This window comes from Salvia hispanica, chromosome 1 (genome assembly GCF_029641045.1).
Source record: "Salvia hispanica isolate PSC_SH4W2 chromosome 1, Shi_PSC_v1, whole genome shotgun sequence".
Classification (NCBI taxonomy): Eukaryota; Viridiplantae; Streptophyta; class Magnoliopsida; order Lamiales; family Lamiaceae; genus Salvia; species Salvia hispanica.
Genome location: NC_142692.1, coordinates 13,458,283 through 13,473,986, shown reverse-complemented (window position 1 = coordinate 13,473,986; position 15,704 = coordinate 13,458,283). Strand labels below are relative to the sequence as shown.

Sequence of the window (15,704 nt, the reverse complement as noted above, 5' to 3'; positions counted from 1 at the left end):
TTATACATTATTTTTTTATATGTAATTTTATGCATAAAATACTACATTAACTAATACTTATAATTCAAATGTTATCAAACTTTATTTTGATTGTAGTTATTAGGTTTTTGCGTCGATGTTTTTATAGTGTTTAATGTTAATCATTTAGAGGTATTTGTATGTATTAAATTTAAATTCCCACAAAACTGTATGGTCTTTTGAGCTTATTTATGTAATTAAATTAGTCATCAAGTTATTTGTGAATGATAAGTTATGTTGGATTTTTGTAATTTTTTATGTTGTACCTTATTGGTATGAGTTATAACCTTATGATAGTGTTCACTAATTGATCGAAGTTAAATCCTTCCCCTGAGGGTTTAGTAATCAATAGGGCTAGGGTCTAGCACCTAATTAGCTAATGTTGTGTACAGTTTTATACATTATTTTGTTGTATTTAATTTTATGCATAAAATATACATTAACTAATATTTATAATTCATATGTTATAAAAATTTATTTTGGTTGTAGTTATTAGGTTTTCGTGTCGATGTTTTCATAGCGTTTAATGTTAATTAGTTAGATGTATTTGTATGTATTAAAGTTTAATTCCCACAATACTGTATGGTTTTTTGAGCTTATTTATGTAATGAAATTAGTCATCAATTTATTTTTCTGAATACTAACTTATGTCGAATTTTTGTTATATTTTATGGTGTACCACTGAATATTTTTACGGATATATGTTTACATGTGTGTTGTTTGTTTTTGTAAGTTCATTTATTTAATTTTAATAATTGTTAAATTAGTTGTTGAGGTGTTCCATTTATCGTTGATCGACGTGTTATTCAAGTTTGTATGTATGCAGAGAACATTGACATGTGCGAATTATATTTTTTGTTTGTTAATACATTCAAAACTCTAGGGTTTAGTGTTGCATGGGTGTAGGGTGTAGTACCTACTTTTCATAGTTGTAATCATATCATGGTGTATATCTATATCCATAGGGTTTACTAATGCATACGGTTAGCATATAGTAGTATTTTTTATAATTTATTACAATACTTCTTTGATTGATTATACTGCTTCGTCAAGATTTATAATACAGTAATTTTGATTATTTAATGCAGTATTAATTCATAGATAATCTAAATTACTATTTTTGAGGTGGTTTCATTTGTTGTTGATTGACGTGTTTTCAAGATTTTGCTTAATTTAAAATTTATGATAGAATGTTTAGATGTGTATATGCATCCATTAGTTTATATGTATTGGTTAAATTTGTAATAATTATCTTTGCTCAGAAAGTTGATATTGTCAAGATTTTGCATAGATTATCTAAATCACTATTTTTGAGGTGGATTCATTTATTGTTGATTGACATGTTGTTCAAGATTTGCTTAATTTAAAATTTATGATATAATGTTTATATGTGTGTATGTATACATTAGTTTATATGTATATGTTAAATTTGTAATAATTATCTTTGCGCAGAAAAGTTGATATTGCCAATTAATGCAAAACTGATATTATTTGCAGTAATGGGGATTGCATTTATTGCTGATTGACATAAATTAAAATTTTTAATTGTGAGTATTGGATAAATTGTGTTATTTAGATTATGAGTATTAATTTTCGTTGTTTGTTTTAATAGATTCAGAAGTCATGTTTTTAAGTAGATAGTGTTAGTATGTTGTTGAACTGTTGATAGTTTATTTGTATGTATCTATTGAGTTGGTTGTTGATAGTGTGTTTGTATATATTTATTGATTTAGTTGTTGATAGTGTATGCAAAATTTTGATTTAGTTGTTGATCGTGTATTCTTCCTTTTTGCATTGATTTAGTTGTTGATAGTGGATTTTTATATATTTTAGGTTCTATTTTTAAACAAATTATGTTATTATTTTTTTTATTGTTATATGTATCTATTGAGTGAGGTGTTTATATTGTATTCTTCCTTTTTCTATTGAGTTAGTTGTGTTGTTTGAATAATTTCTTACTAATGTAACATATTTCATGATATCATGTTGATGTTAGATTGTTATGAAAAAAGGTGTATTCTTGCCTACCAAATATCAATTGTTGCTTGATTCTTGAAACAATTGATTTTAGATATGAAAAAAGCTGATTTTCTGAAACGGTGAGATGCAGATGGATTGGATGTGAATGTCAATAGTGTTATTTGTTGATGTGATGGTTCTATCATCTTCTTTATTGTTTTGTAAATATTGTTTTTGTTATCTATTTATAATTAATGTTGTAGGAGTATTGCAAAATGATGTAGGTATTTGTAATCTATTATGTGTTATTGGTGGTAAAATATTTTAAATATTTGTGAAGATTTTTTGTCTATAAAATAAGTATATGGTTTATGGTTAATAGAATACATAATTATTTTTTAAGATATTTGTATAGTTTTCTTGATCATTTTGAACAGTAGTTGTTATTATTATTTTTGTTGTTCGTTTTAGATTATCAATACAATACATACAACCATACGTCATAAACGGTGAAAGCTTAAACAAATAAAAACTGAGATAAACGGTGAAAAATAAATAAATAAAAACTGAGATAACCCGATTAACATATTCCAATGCAGAAAGCTTAACACCTACATATCAATAACATCGAAACATAGACATCATCGCATCATATAAAAATAAACAAATAAAATTCAGCCCTAGATAACAAAATAAAGAATAAAAATAAAAAGATTACCATTAACCACAACAGCATCATTAGACGCCATTGTAAAATTCCATGTTGAAGAATGTGAAACAGTAGAATGTGAAGTTGAAGTGTCGTCCATTTCTTGGCCTATTGAATTTATAAATGAGTAATTAAAGCATGGTGTGTTAAAAATTTTGTTGACAAAGTTAAAAATTTTATGTGATTGTTGGTATACTTTAGCACATCCTGATTCATCAAATATTCTCACAAAGAAGTGATTGCTTGCGATCAAATGAAAAGTCAAGAAATCTGCATAGTTTAACTTGTGATCGTTGTGGAATTGTTTACATCCTTCATCCAAGCACATTATTCCATGTGGATGTAATCCTATCTTACTTGAATTCTAATGTAGTAAAAAAATATTTATAATAATAATCTTTAATGAATAACTAACTTTTGTGGAGAAAATTATAAATTAAATTTTCACATTCAAAATGATGGCATTTCATATGCTGAGGAATATTTTCAGCTTTTTCAGTTTGAATTATGGTGAGGAATCTTGTCAGGTTTGTTCATGGTTTTTCAAAAGCCTAAATAATGAGATGACTCACATTCTTTGGAATACATAAATTAAATGAAAAATTGTTAAATTTTTTGAGAAGGTTGCTTATTTAATGAGCCATGCGTTTGTGGAGAGGACACCAAAAAAATACAATTTCTTTAGTGTTGTCTCTCTTCTTCTATTGTAATAAATATTGAACCGACTCACAGTAACAATATTTTTTATTTGCTTCAAAGTTTTTATGGTTCAATGTTAGATGGAGATGATACGCACGTATTGTTAGGTATCAGAAGGATGAAATTTCAAATGAGAAGCATTCACTTTTCGGAATGTGCGGCATTGGAAATTTTAGGTATTTTAAAATTAATTTAGTCTTCATTTTAGTTTTGGAAGTGGAGTTGGAGGCGGTGTCTTAGCCTTATTATGTAGGTGGTGTGTATTTTTTAAAAATTTTTGTATGTTTCATGAGGATGATGAAAAGTGGATTGATTTTGTAGGTAGAACTTGGTAGACAAGCTCACACGGTGTTGTTTAATGTAATAGTGCGTGGGAGTAGATCTCGCATTATTAAGATTTTTACTCCCTATTAAAACGCGTGCCGAAATGTGTTGGGAATCCTATTTGCGGACGGGGGGAGTATTAATCTAGCGTCATGTTGATGTAAATCCAAACATGGATTTACAAAATCTTGTCTCCCATTGATGTAAATCCAAACATCGGATTATAACACCGTATTTTTTTTATACTCTTGGTATCTTTGTATTTATATAGATTGGAATTGGAATTATTGTATCATGTATTAGCACGGATGATGTAAGAAAATATATTTTGAACTTTGTTATTATTTGTTTGAAAGAGTATGTCAATCGGTGACAGAGTCATGATTGATTTTAAAATAATGTATATGTATGTACAATAGTTTGTAAGCTATGATTTAAATTGTTATAAATTATAGTCACTAAAATCTGATGTCTAATGTTTATAATATATTTTGTTTTAGTTTTGTCATTATTTCTCTTTGTTCCGGAAATTTTTGTTGTACAAAATAATTAGCAAAATAGGTTATGCAACAAGTTAATTATAAATCTATAATATAGTTATAAAAATCTGAAGCAAGTTCAATAGAGTAAAGTTGTACAGTCATTCATACATAATTTCAAAGATATTTGGCATAAGAAGTTTTTTGTGTTACTTTGTATTCTGCTGATGGAACATTTTTCTTCTTTTTTGTTGTTGTTGTTGCATTGCTGGATGTTTCAATTGTTTTAGTTACTTCATACGTTGTTAGTGTAAAATCTGTAACAAGTTAGTTGATATGCTAAGTTTTGTAGGGGTGATAATTCATCTAGGGATGGAATTTTATTAACAAAAATGAAATATACGTACATTGTTAACTAATTTCGTAAGGAAGTATGTTGAACAGTGATTAAAAAGAAAATATCCTTTGTGGAAATTAATTTTCATCCGAATAGGCGAATACCATTTTTTTCAGAGAAATGCATTATAAATGTAACTCACTATGTAAGGCAATAAACTATCAATTCCAATGTTGTTGTCAAGCAAAAAATTTTCTCAATTCATTGATACATAATGTTATGAAATGGAGTATATAGTTTGCATATGAAATGGAATATATAGTTTGTAAAGTAAACTTTTTATAATATTATTTTTGCATATTTGGCAGTATTGAACACTTTATGGAAAGTTGGTCTTCATTCGCATAAATATTACTATTGTTTTAGATGAAATTTTGTTTTGCTATCAATTCCAATGTTGCTGTCAAGCAAAAATTTCTCTCAATGTTCATTGATACATAATGTTATGAAATGGAGTATATAGTTTGTATATGATATATTTTTTGTATATGAAATGGAATATTTAGTTTGTAAAGTAAACTTTTTATAATATTATTTTTGCATATTTGGAAGTATTGAACACTTTATGGAAAGTTTGTCTTCATTCGCATAAATATTACTACTGTTTTAGATGAAATTTAGTTTTGTTGGTATATTCTAAATAACAAATGTTACGTTTTATATGTTTATAAAAAATTTTGAATTTATGTAAACATATGTTGTTAAAGATAAAGTAATATAGTGAAAATAATTAGTTAAATATTGAAACTCTTACCGTGTTATCTCATTATAGTGTTCATCTTCATATTCATATGTTGTTTTCATTTTATTTTTTTCTTGTGATATTTGATTTGATTTTTGTAATAATTTGCTTGGTTGTGGTGTTTTAGTAATGAACTTTTCAGCATTGTATGTTGGTCCACTTTCAATCCAATTATACGATGGATAATCAAATCTCGGAGTGTTTGGTTGTGTAGAGTAAGACATTGTTTGCTGAACAAATAATATTTTGGTAGCAACTTGGTTCATTATTTGGTTGTTGTTTTCAAGAGTTTTTTTGTTTTGTCATTGGTGTTATAACAAATTTAAATAGTAAAATTTTTAGATTTATAGATTTAATAATTGACTGTATTGCTTTTGTAGTACTTTTTGATACATAAACATTTATGTAATTAATCATTGATTATCAAATTTATATTAATAGTAAAGTATTTATAAAAAGTTATAACAAATTTCATGATATTCTATATTGATGTTATACATTTATACTCAAGTATTTATTGTAATAACACATTTTATGATATATTGAATACTATATGTTATATTGAATCGGATGATGTACTTATGAGATATATTTTGTATTTTAGCATTTTGAATATGAAAGCAGAATTGTCAGTTGGTGGTAATGTAATGATTAGTTTGATTAGAAGTGTTTGTCATTAATGTTTTGTCGATTCGTCTTACGTCGGTCATAGTAACTTTGAATTATATACTATATTTTACCGGAGTTATTATTTTAGTAGCTTTCATAGTGTAAATACAACAACATATTTATTTTTAATTATACAAATATAGTAATTAACAAAAGAGAGTAATATCGTAATAGTAAAATAAGGTATGTTGTTTCATAATACTACTTATTAAAAAAAATGAAAACAATAATGTTTTGGTAGTAGTGAATATAAAAGGATAGATCTACTTGGAATATAAATTTAACAATTACATACACACATATATCTAAATATTTTTATATCATAAATTCTAGAGTTATAAAATCTAAACAAGTACTACTATGAATCAATTCATACAAATAGTACGATATGAGCAAGTAAAATACAATATTAATCTATACATGTAAATTATTACATACATACATGAATCTCAACATTCTATCATAAATTTTTAATTAATCAAAATTTAATTTAATATATGTTAATATTTGTAATGAATATCATGTTTTCTATAATAGTGTCATAAGCATAATATAAAACAGATATTAATTCATATGTATGTGCAAGTTAATCTTTTTGTACTATTATGAGATAAAACTTATATATTTTTATGAGTTAAGAATTTACACAATTTTTTCAGCTATTATTTATTGAAGATATACATAGTATTTGATACTGTCACTACAATAGTAATAAAGCATAAATATAATTCAAAATTGATGTTAATTGATGAGTACATATTTGATATACATATTAATAAATATAATGTATTCGATAATTGCATCATAAATATAATTCAAAAATTGATGTTAATTGATGAGTACATATTTGATATACATATTCATAAATATAATGTAATCGATAATTGCATCATAAATATAATTCAAAATAGATGTGAATTAACAAAGTCCATATTTGATACTGTCACTGCGGATATAGTATTTAAAACATAATCAATTAAAAATACATATTGTTTGTTCCACAAATTATAGTTTCTAAGATTCACTTACCTGATCAGCAATTCTTCAAAACATTCCATTTGTCATTTGTCATCACTGCAAAGATATATTGCAAGATTGTATTATTTATTTATCTAGCAATGTAATATCGTGTATTGAATTGAATTAATGCATTAATTATGTACTATACTATTTATTACATTACCTCATTGTGGTTTTGGCGTTTTATACATTGCGTAACACCATCATATATATCCACGTGGAAAGAATTGGGTGAAATCAGATGAAAAGTCACTACATCTCCGGCTTTCAGGTTGTTATCTGTTTGAAATTTCTGACATCCATCATCGAAGCACTTTAATCCGTCGGCAAGTACTTTGACTTCTATTGTCCAGATTTTTTGCCTACTTTCAAGTTGGCATGTTGGGCCTAACTCACCTTGAAATTCTGCTTGAAGTATGTCTTGAAAGACCTGTTGTATTAATTAATATGGATTTTATAGTTTTGTGAATTTAGTTGATACAAGGAACGTATTCCAAAAAAAAAAACTAAATTTAATAAATGAGTTTCAATACGTACCATTTGTGATTGTTGATCGGATGAAATCACTGTGCCAAACTTTGTAATATTTTTTCGTGGGATTCTATCATTTAGTTGCATAGCCATTTTTTTAGCAAATTGAATCTTTGATCTTTACAGAGAGAAATATGGAAGATGGATATGGTTTTAAATATGAGGGAAAATTTACAGGAGTAATTGTGGTTGACTGGTAGATGAGGAAATGTTGTTGCCTTTATTGAATGGTAGGTGAGTAGGGTTTTAATATTTTGTACTCAAGATGTGTATTCACTTTTTATTTATAATTGAAGAATTAAATAATATTATATTTTAAGTAGATGAATACGTAACTAATTAATAATATGATTAGATGAATTTATTTGTTAATTCGCATGTTGTTTTATATTTTTTCCCAATAATATTTTAGGGTTTATTGGAAAAATTAGTTCTGTTATTCAACATAGAAATAGTTGTAGGTTGTGTATGCAAATTATGCAATAATATGATTCAGTATTTTTTATATTATTACTGGTGTTATTAATATAATTTATAGTATGGATAAATAAAAATTAGAATAGCTAGAAGTTACATTGTTTATAAAATTATATGAATGTAGGATGTGTTATTATTGCTAATAATGTTTATATTACATATTTTATTGTAATTTATTGTGAGTTGTTTTTGTATTGCTAATGTTTATAATTTATTGTGATATCAAAGTAATATTGGTTAATATTGGTTAATTATTCATATATATTTGTTAATTACATATTTTATTGTAATACCCGCACCCTTATTTCAGTTCTTTCGTCTTGTTAATGTCGAACTGAAGATGTAAAGTTCTCTTTTCATGAAGAGTTAATGGAACTCGAGCCTTTGATGTGAAACTTAATTCTTTTTAGTTGCAAGTAAAAGCTAAAGTAATCAAATGAACTAAACAATTGGAAATAAGTTGTAGAATATCACGAATTTTCGAAAGAGACCATCTTAGTTACTAAAGAACAAAAGAAACTAAAAGGAACTCTTACCATGAGGAAGGAGACAACCTCTCTTTAGTTGGAAGACCAAAGACTTACCCAAAAAGGGCAAGTCCATCCTGCAAATCCTCCACACTAATGCAGCACCTGTTTTCTCACCAGCCACAAGCAAACAATGGAAGTTAATAGCTAAGTACACACCAGCCTTTCCTAGTCACACAAACCACCAAAATAAGTAAATGAGAAGCCCTTTGTCCTAAGCAAAACACCAAATTTCTTTGATCAAAAGTAGTGGAGATCAAGGAAGTAAGAGATTTCCTGCAGCTTGCAAACAAATAGAATTATGAAATAAAGTACTAAGAGAGCATGTGAGAACAAGTTAAATTAATTAGTCAAACACCTAGTACTCCAAGTAACACCAAAATGTGTCAAGAAGAAGGCTGCTTTGAGGATCAAAAACAAGAGATATGCTGGGAAAGAAACCAAACGAGGTCAACCTCATTAACTTCTCCTAAGGTACACAAAATCAGCCTATAAAAACCCCTCCACACCACATATGAACTCCCTTTCACATACTTCAAAATTTCCAGCAGTAAGGAGAGTTAGAGAGTGTGTAAGGAGAGTTAGAGTAAGCAGAGAGTAATAGTAAGGAAAGGAGTGACGGAGCTCCCTTGCACCACCAGCTTGAACCAAAATCCGCCAGCCACTCAAAGAGGTAACCACCACATCCATTTTATTACATCCATTCTAGAACATCAAATATTAGGCACATCATGATAGACTTTAAACCACAACACAGTAACTATAAGTTTTACAACAAAACTTCAGCCGATAGAAGCACAGAAAAGTAGACCAGCACTTCAGTTTTTCCACGTTCAAAATGCAAAATTTACAGTAGCACATTTATGTAGAGACTCATTCCAGGGAGCTAATGTTCCCTCCAAAATCAACCTTAAATCACAATAATCAAAAAGTCTCCAACATAGCTACTGCCCAAGTTTCAAACAAATATACTATGTAATGTAAGGGAGTAAAAGAACTTAGCTTTAAGGCCGACGAACAGCGGCGGCGGCGGCGCTGGTCTGCGAGGCGGACCGAGCAGCGCTTGCCTCCGCCGGAGATGTCAGCGACGGTGCTGAGTCGCCGTGAAAGGACGGGAGGCAGCAGCGGCGAGCTGCGATGACGGATGCCGCCGCGGAGAAACGGCGAGGCCTCGCGAAGCGGCGGCGGCGGCGCTGGTCTCGAGGCGGACCGAGCAGCGTCTGCCTCAGCCGGAGATGTCGGCGACGGCGCTGAGTCGCCGTGAACGAACGAGAATGAACAGAGGGGGAATTACAGAGGCGATGCCTCCCCTCTTTGTCTGACTGCGCAGCAACGCGGAGGAGCTGGAGTGATGGCTCTGAAGCCGCTGCTGTGTAATCGACGGTACAAATACAAGAGCGAACCGGGGAGGAAGAACGGGCTCCCGGCGGATGGCGGATGGCAGCGTCGGACAGAGGCGCTGTTTTTCCCCAAATCTTTGCGCGACGACAGCGGCAAGGGCTCGTCGCCGGTCCATAGCTGGCGGCGTTGACGGCGAGACAGCGGCGACCCGACGACCGGCGCGGCGAACGGCGAACGGCGAGGAAGAGGAGCCGCCGATTTCTCTTCCAAGTTAGGGTTTTTGATTTGGGGGAATTGAGAAATTGAGGGAGGGAGGCCGATGGCTTTTGAGAGGAGGGAGTAAATTGGGCCTCTCCCTTTTTCTTTCATTTGGGCCTCTATTAATTAAATACATGGGCTAAGGTTTTATATAGAAAATGGATTAATTCTTTTAATAATCTAAGAAGTTGGGCTAATAATTAAAATAAAATAGGAGTTTGGCTCTAGCCTAATTAAATCATGAGCCCACCTATGTTGCTCAATCAAATAATTGAGGTTAAGTAATGGTCCGCCAATTAATTCTACGATGATAAATTTAATTCCCGGACTTTAGTATTAGCGCTCGAATAATTTATGGTACGAAATGATGAATAGACCTCGAGTCTATTTTAGTGCTTGAATAAAATATATAGGAGGTAACGCTCTTTCGTTAAACGAATAATTGGTAGACCTCCACACCAAAATAAATCGCAAGATTTATTTAGTGCTCAAGGACTTCTTATGAATTAAGGAAAAAGGAATAAAATGATCACGCACTTAGGATGCATTCATGTTTAAGCTTAATGGATATCTCAAAATCAAATTAAGTATCATTTTATTTCCTAAAGGGACGTCTTCACGCGTCGTCTAAGGCCAAGTTACAGAACTTACGGATAGAGATTTTGCTTTGAGGTTCCTTTAAAACGTGATTTCAGTATGAAAATATGATTCTTAGCTCAAGTATGTTTGTCATGCCATGTTTTGTTTTATGATTACCTATCTGCTTGGCTATGCCAATTTAAGTTAAATCGAATTCGGGTCCCAGTAGGGCCGCAAACCCTACTCGGACTAGTGTACACATAAGGGGACCGTGAGCTAACAAAGGAGTTGGCCGGTCCAGTGACCGTCGTGGAATGTGGCCACATTCCCGGTTCACATCAGTTTCAGATATGGTATATCTATGTTACGTGATTGCGCAATCAAATCTTAATGAAAAGAAAAGTATTTAGTGACTCGGGTCTTTTAAGTAAAACCCCGTGATCACTCAACTGTGGCATTGACAATTTAAAATAGAACTGTTTTTTTGGCAATGTGCTCACTGAGTATATCAAATACTCAGCCCTGCATGTTATTTTCAAATGTGCAGGTTGAACGTGGACGAGCAGGCGAAGGTGTTGGGAACGATCCTTAAATAAGTAGATAGGTAGCCCAAGGTAGTATGTCTCCATACATACTACTTTGTCTTGGACTTTTCCACTGCATTAGGACTTGTACTAGGAATTTATGAACCTAGACCGCACTCTGATTTTATTTTGGCCTTGAATCACATTCGCCTATGCGACTAATGTCCTATATTCAACTTATCAATCATGTTTATCCCGTTTCATTATTTCTAAAGTATTATTTAGTCACGTATAGATGCAGTCACTACCACTAGGGAGAATGTGGTCGTGACATTTATCGTGATTTATCAAAGTAATATAATTATTAGTAGTACTATTTAAATATAATCTCTTTTAGTTAATGTAGAGGGATTTTTGTTTTTTCTTATAAATATATAAGAAAATATGTATTCATAAATATTGTATCATTAGATATTGTACTGTTTTTGTTTCTTACAAGTATTCTGAAGTAATTTTAAAGAATTAATATTGTATTTAAATATAAATATCGTCACTTTCGGGGGTTCCTTAGGGATCGATTCAGATATAAATATCGTCACTTTCGAGTGTTCATTGGACTGCAGCCCTTTTGGGGGTTCCTTATGGACTGATTCAGATATTTAAAATTTTATTCCATATTTTATATATATGTATTCTCCATTGGCAAATCAGTAGTAAATTACAATTATAAATAAATGAATACGTAATAAATTATTCATATCTGGGGATATTTTTCTTATTTTTCGTAGTTATACATGTGATTACAAAAAGAATAAATTTATTAGTACTATAAATCAGATTTGATAATGAATGTGTTTTCGAAAGATTATATTTTTATTGACATTGTAGATGTTGCACCAAAGAAGTATGAAGATATATTTTTTATTTTGTGAGTTTTGATGTATAGTGCGTGTGAGGTAAAAACACACACATCTAAATCAAAACCAACCCATAGATGTGTGTGTTTCAGTTAGTTGGGGATTTGCTTTTTTTTGTCAGCTGCGCAATGCTATGGATTTTTTGCTAGATGTGTGTGTTCACTAATTGAGATTTGGTTTTAGGTAATATTAAGAAGACTGAGTAAAAATGAATGTGTGGGTTGGTTTGCTTTAGATTTTGTGAGTTTCGACTTAAAGCAAAGCAGCCCACACATAGATAAAATATATAATTTAAACTGATGATATTATATTAATAAATTATTTTTATTACTATGGATATAGTTATGGTATTGATATTTTAATTTTATATTATTATATAGGAGTATGAAATTAGTGATAGTAGTTTATATTACTACTATATACTTTTACGTAGATAAAATATAGTATGACTTATTAATTTTAAATTTATATAAAAAAATTGAAAATTCTGGTCATATTTATACTCTGTATGTCATATTTAGATTTATATTTAAAGTGTGTATTTATTTCAGGTTTTTAATTAAAAATTGTTCGTAACTGTTCCAAAAATTTTAAAGAATGACGTTATGCTCTAGCTGATTAATTTTCTTTGGTTTTTCTCTCTTTAAAGGAACTACCATTTTCATTTTGGAGGCAACATCTACCTGAAATGGAATATTTAGTTTATGAGTACATGCAAGAGTTAGATTGTGAGTATAGGTTTAATGTGAGTATAGGTTTACATTGTTTATATCTATATGTTTAAATTTTATTTTAAATATCATGGGTTCTACTGTGATATAAAATCAATTAGAAGTTAATAGTATATTGCGGTGTAGGAACACCACTTAAGTAGAAGTTTGTATTTCCCAATGAATAAATATATTGTATATTAGTCGAACTTATCAATGCGTAGAAAACTCAGCTCGGAAATGAAGAAAATCTAGAAATTTATCAAGTTGGTAAATAACAAATTGTGCGAAACCATCAATATTTCAGGTATGTATGTAAAATTAACACGGTATGTGAGAAATTTTTTTTTTGTTGTTTTGTTATTTTGTTTAGCTATGTAGATTATTGAGATTTTCGAGATCTGGTGAAATATAAATTGTAAATATTCTATGTGTGTCTGAATATAATTACGGAGATCATTTTGTTTATGAGTACATGCAAGAGTTAGTATTAATACTAAAAGTGATAAATTTTGTAAGAGTTAGTATGTACTTTATTTTTTCCCACTACTATGTATTTAGTTTAACATGATGCATAATATTTAGTTTAACATGATGCATAATACTAACTTGGATTATTATATATTATAGTGTTACACGTGTTTTAATTTGTTATTTTATGTATCTTCTAGGGTTTATCATTAATTAATTAATATTACTATAAATTTAGTTGAATTACAATATACATACAGTAAGATTTACATTTTTAATTTTAATTATTGATATAAATAGGGTTGTAGATTTATTATTGATATAAATATTGGTTCTATGTTTATAGATATACTAATAATTAATCATATAGTCTTGGTAAATGTATTTTTCAGAGATAAACATCCACTCAACTTGATTAGTTTATTGATTGTTGTTTTCAAGGTCGTGTATGTTTTGTTATTTTATTAATTATAGATAAATATATAGATGTGTTATTTTAACTTTTGAGCGTTGTGGAATTTGTATGATGTACACGATATCAACTTCTTCGGTATCTGTTTTTACCTGAATGTTGAGATGCATGCATGTATTTATTAATTTATATGTATAGGTTAAAGTTGTGATTAGCTTGCTGATGGTGTATTATTTTTGTGTAAATTACAAATTGATAATGATTATTTTACTTTGTAACAAGAATCTAATGAAATTTGATATTGCCAATTGGTACAAAACAGAAATAATTTGCAGTGATTTGTTGTGCATTTATTGCCGATTGATATAAATTAAAAGTTGATTGTGAGTATAAGTTTACATTGTTTGTATCTATATGTGTAAATTGTAATCTCTATATTTTGTTTTCAATTTAGAATAAATTGTTGTAGAGTATTATTTGTTGACTTTAATATTTGTATACAGTTAAATTGTTCGATTTTGTAAGTTTACTCATTTAATTAAGATAATTACTGAGTGAATTATGATGGCATATTTGTATGTTTTGGAGATTGTATTTTTAGTAAATTTTGTTATTGCGTTTTTATCAATGTTTTATTGTATATTGATAATCTATTAAAGTTTTGATTAAATTCAAATTTACCATAGAATATTGAGTCGTGTGTATGTATGTGTTAATTTATACCTACATGTTAATTGAGTGATTTGGTTGTTTATGACGTATTATCTGTTTTGAAATGATTTACAATTTTTTTAAAGCAGAAATCATTTGCAGTGATTTGTTGTGCATTTATTGCTGATTGACATAAATTAAAAGTTAGATTGTGAGTATAGGTTTACATTGTTTGTATCTATATGTTTAAATAGTAATATGTATTTTTCGTGTTTAATTTAGAATAAATTGTTCTAGAGATTGTTTAATTTAGAATAAATTATTTAATTTATTCTAAATTGTTTAATGTAGAATAAATTGTTTAAATATATAATTTGTATAGTAAACGATTCTTACATTCATTTTTTCATATTTGGTTGTTAATGCCGTATTATTTGTGTGGAAATTGCAAATTGGTAATGATAATTCTACTGTGTGATAAATATATCTCTGCAGAAATTGGCAATCGATACAAAACATAAATCATTTTCAGTGATTTGTTGTGCATTTATTGTTGATTTACATAAATTAAAAGTTAAACCGTGAGTATAGGTTTAAATTGTACTAATTTGTATTTCAGGGTTGATTATAGAGTGAATTTTGAACAAAAATTTGTCAAATAAACTAGATTTTGGTTGTACAAAATTTGGTCACATAGATTTGTTGTTTGTGAAAATCGATATGATAATTCTGCTCATTAATTGATAGTGAAAGTATGATAATTCTATTCTCTGTAATTTGTAATTTTGCAGAAATTGTCTATTTGCCATTGATAGAAATCAAGAATGAGTTGCATTGAGTTGTGTTGCATTTATTGCTGATTGACATATCTTTAAAAGTTAATTGTGAGTATAGGTTTACATTAGTTGTTTTTATAGTTTTTTTTTTGAAGTATTGTTATTGGTATTAGTCATTTTTAAGTAAATATATATAAGTTTTTTTTCCATAAGAAATAAATATTTGTAATTGTATGTTTGATTGAGGTTCAAACCATGCCACTTCGATTGAGGTTTAACAATAGTACTATTCTGCAGACATATTATAGGAGTAGTATTTTTGATTATCCAATTATCCAATTACATAATCCATTTCAAGTTTTTATTTTGCACGAAATATGCTCAAACTATGTCACTTCCAAGAAAAATCATTTGATATAGATTTATTTTAGCTATAAATGCCGGCTATTGTTAAAAAAACTAACGTTGTTATTTCCTGTTTGAGTTTTTAATTACTCATGGAGTATATGTTTGT

At 29.0% G+C, this 15,704-nt stretch overlaps 1 long non-coding RNA gene across 2 annotated transcripts; it reads right to left on the bottom strand.

The window, feature by feature from the left end:
* Nucleotides 1–6,914: 6,914 nt before the first annotated feature.
* On the bottom strand, nucleotides 6,915–10,174 carry LOC148933298 (uncharacterized). Of its 2 annotated transcripts, none has more exons than XR_016130478.1 (3): nucleotides 8,561–10,174; nucleotides 7,180–7,446; nucleotides 6,915–7,070 (listed from the first exon to the last, which is right to left on the bottom strand). It is a non-coding gene; the product is annotated as an uncharacterized LOC148933298 (long non-coding RNA). The 2 variants fall into 2 exon arrangements; XR_016130477.1 differs by lacking the exon at nucleotides 8,561–10,174 and adding an exon at nucleotides 7,554–8,535.
* Nucleotides 10,175–15,704: the final 5,530 nt, after the last annotated feature.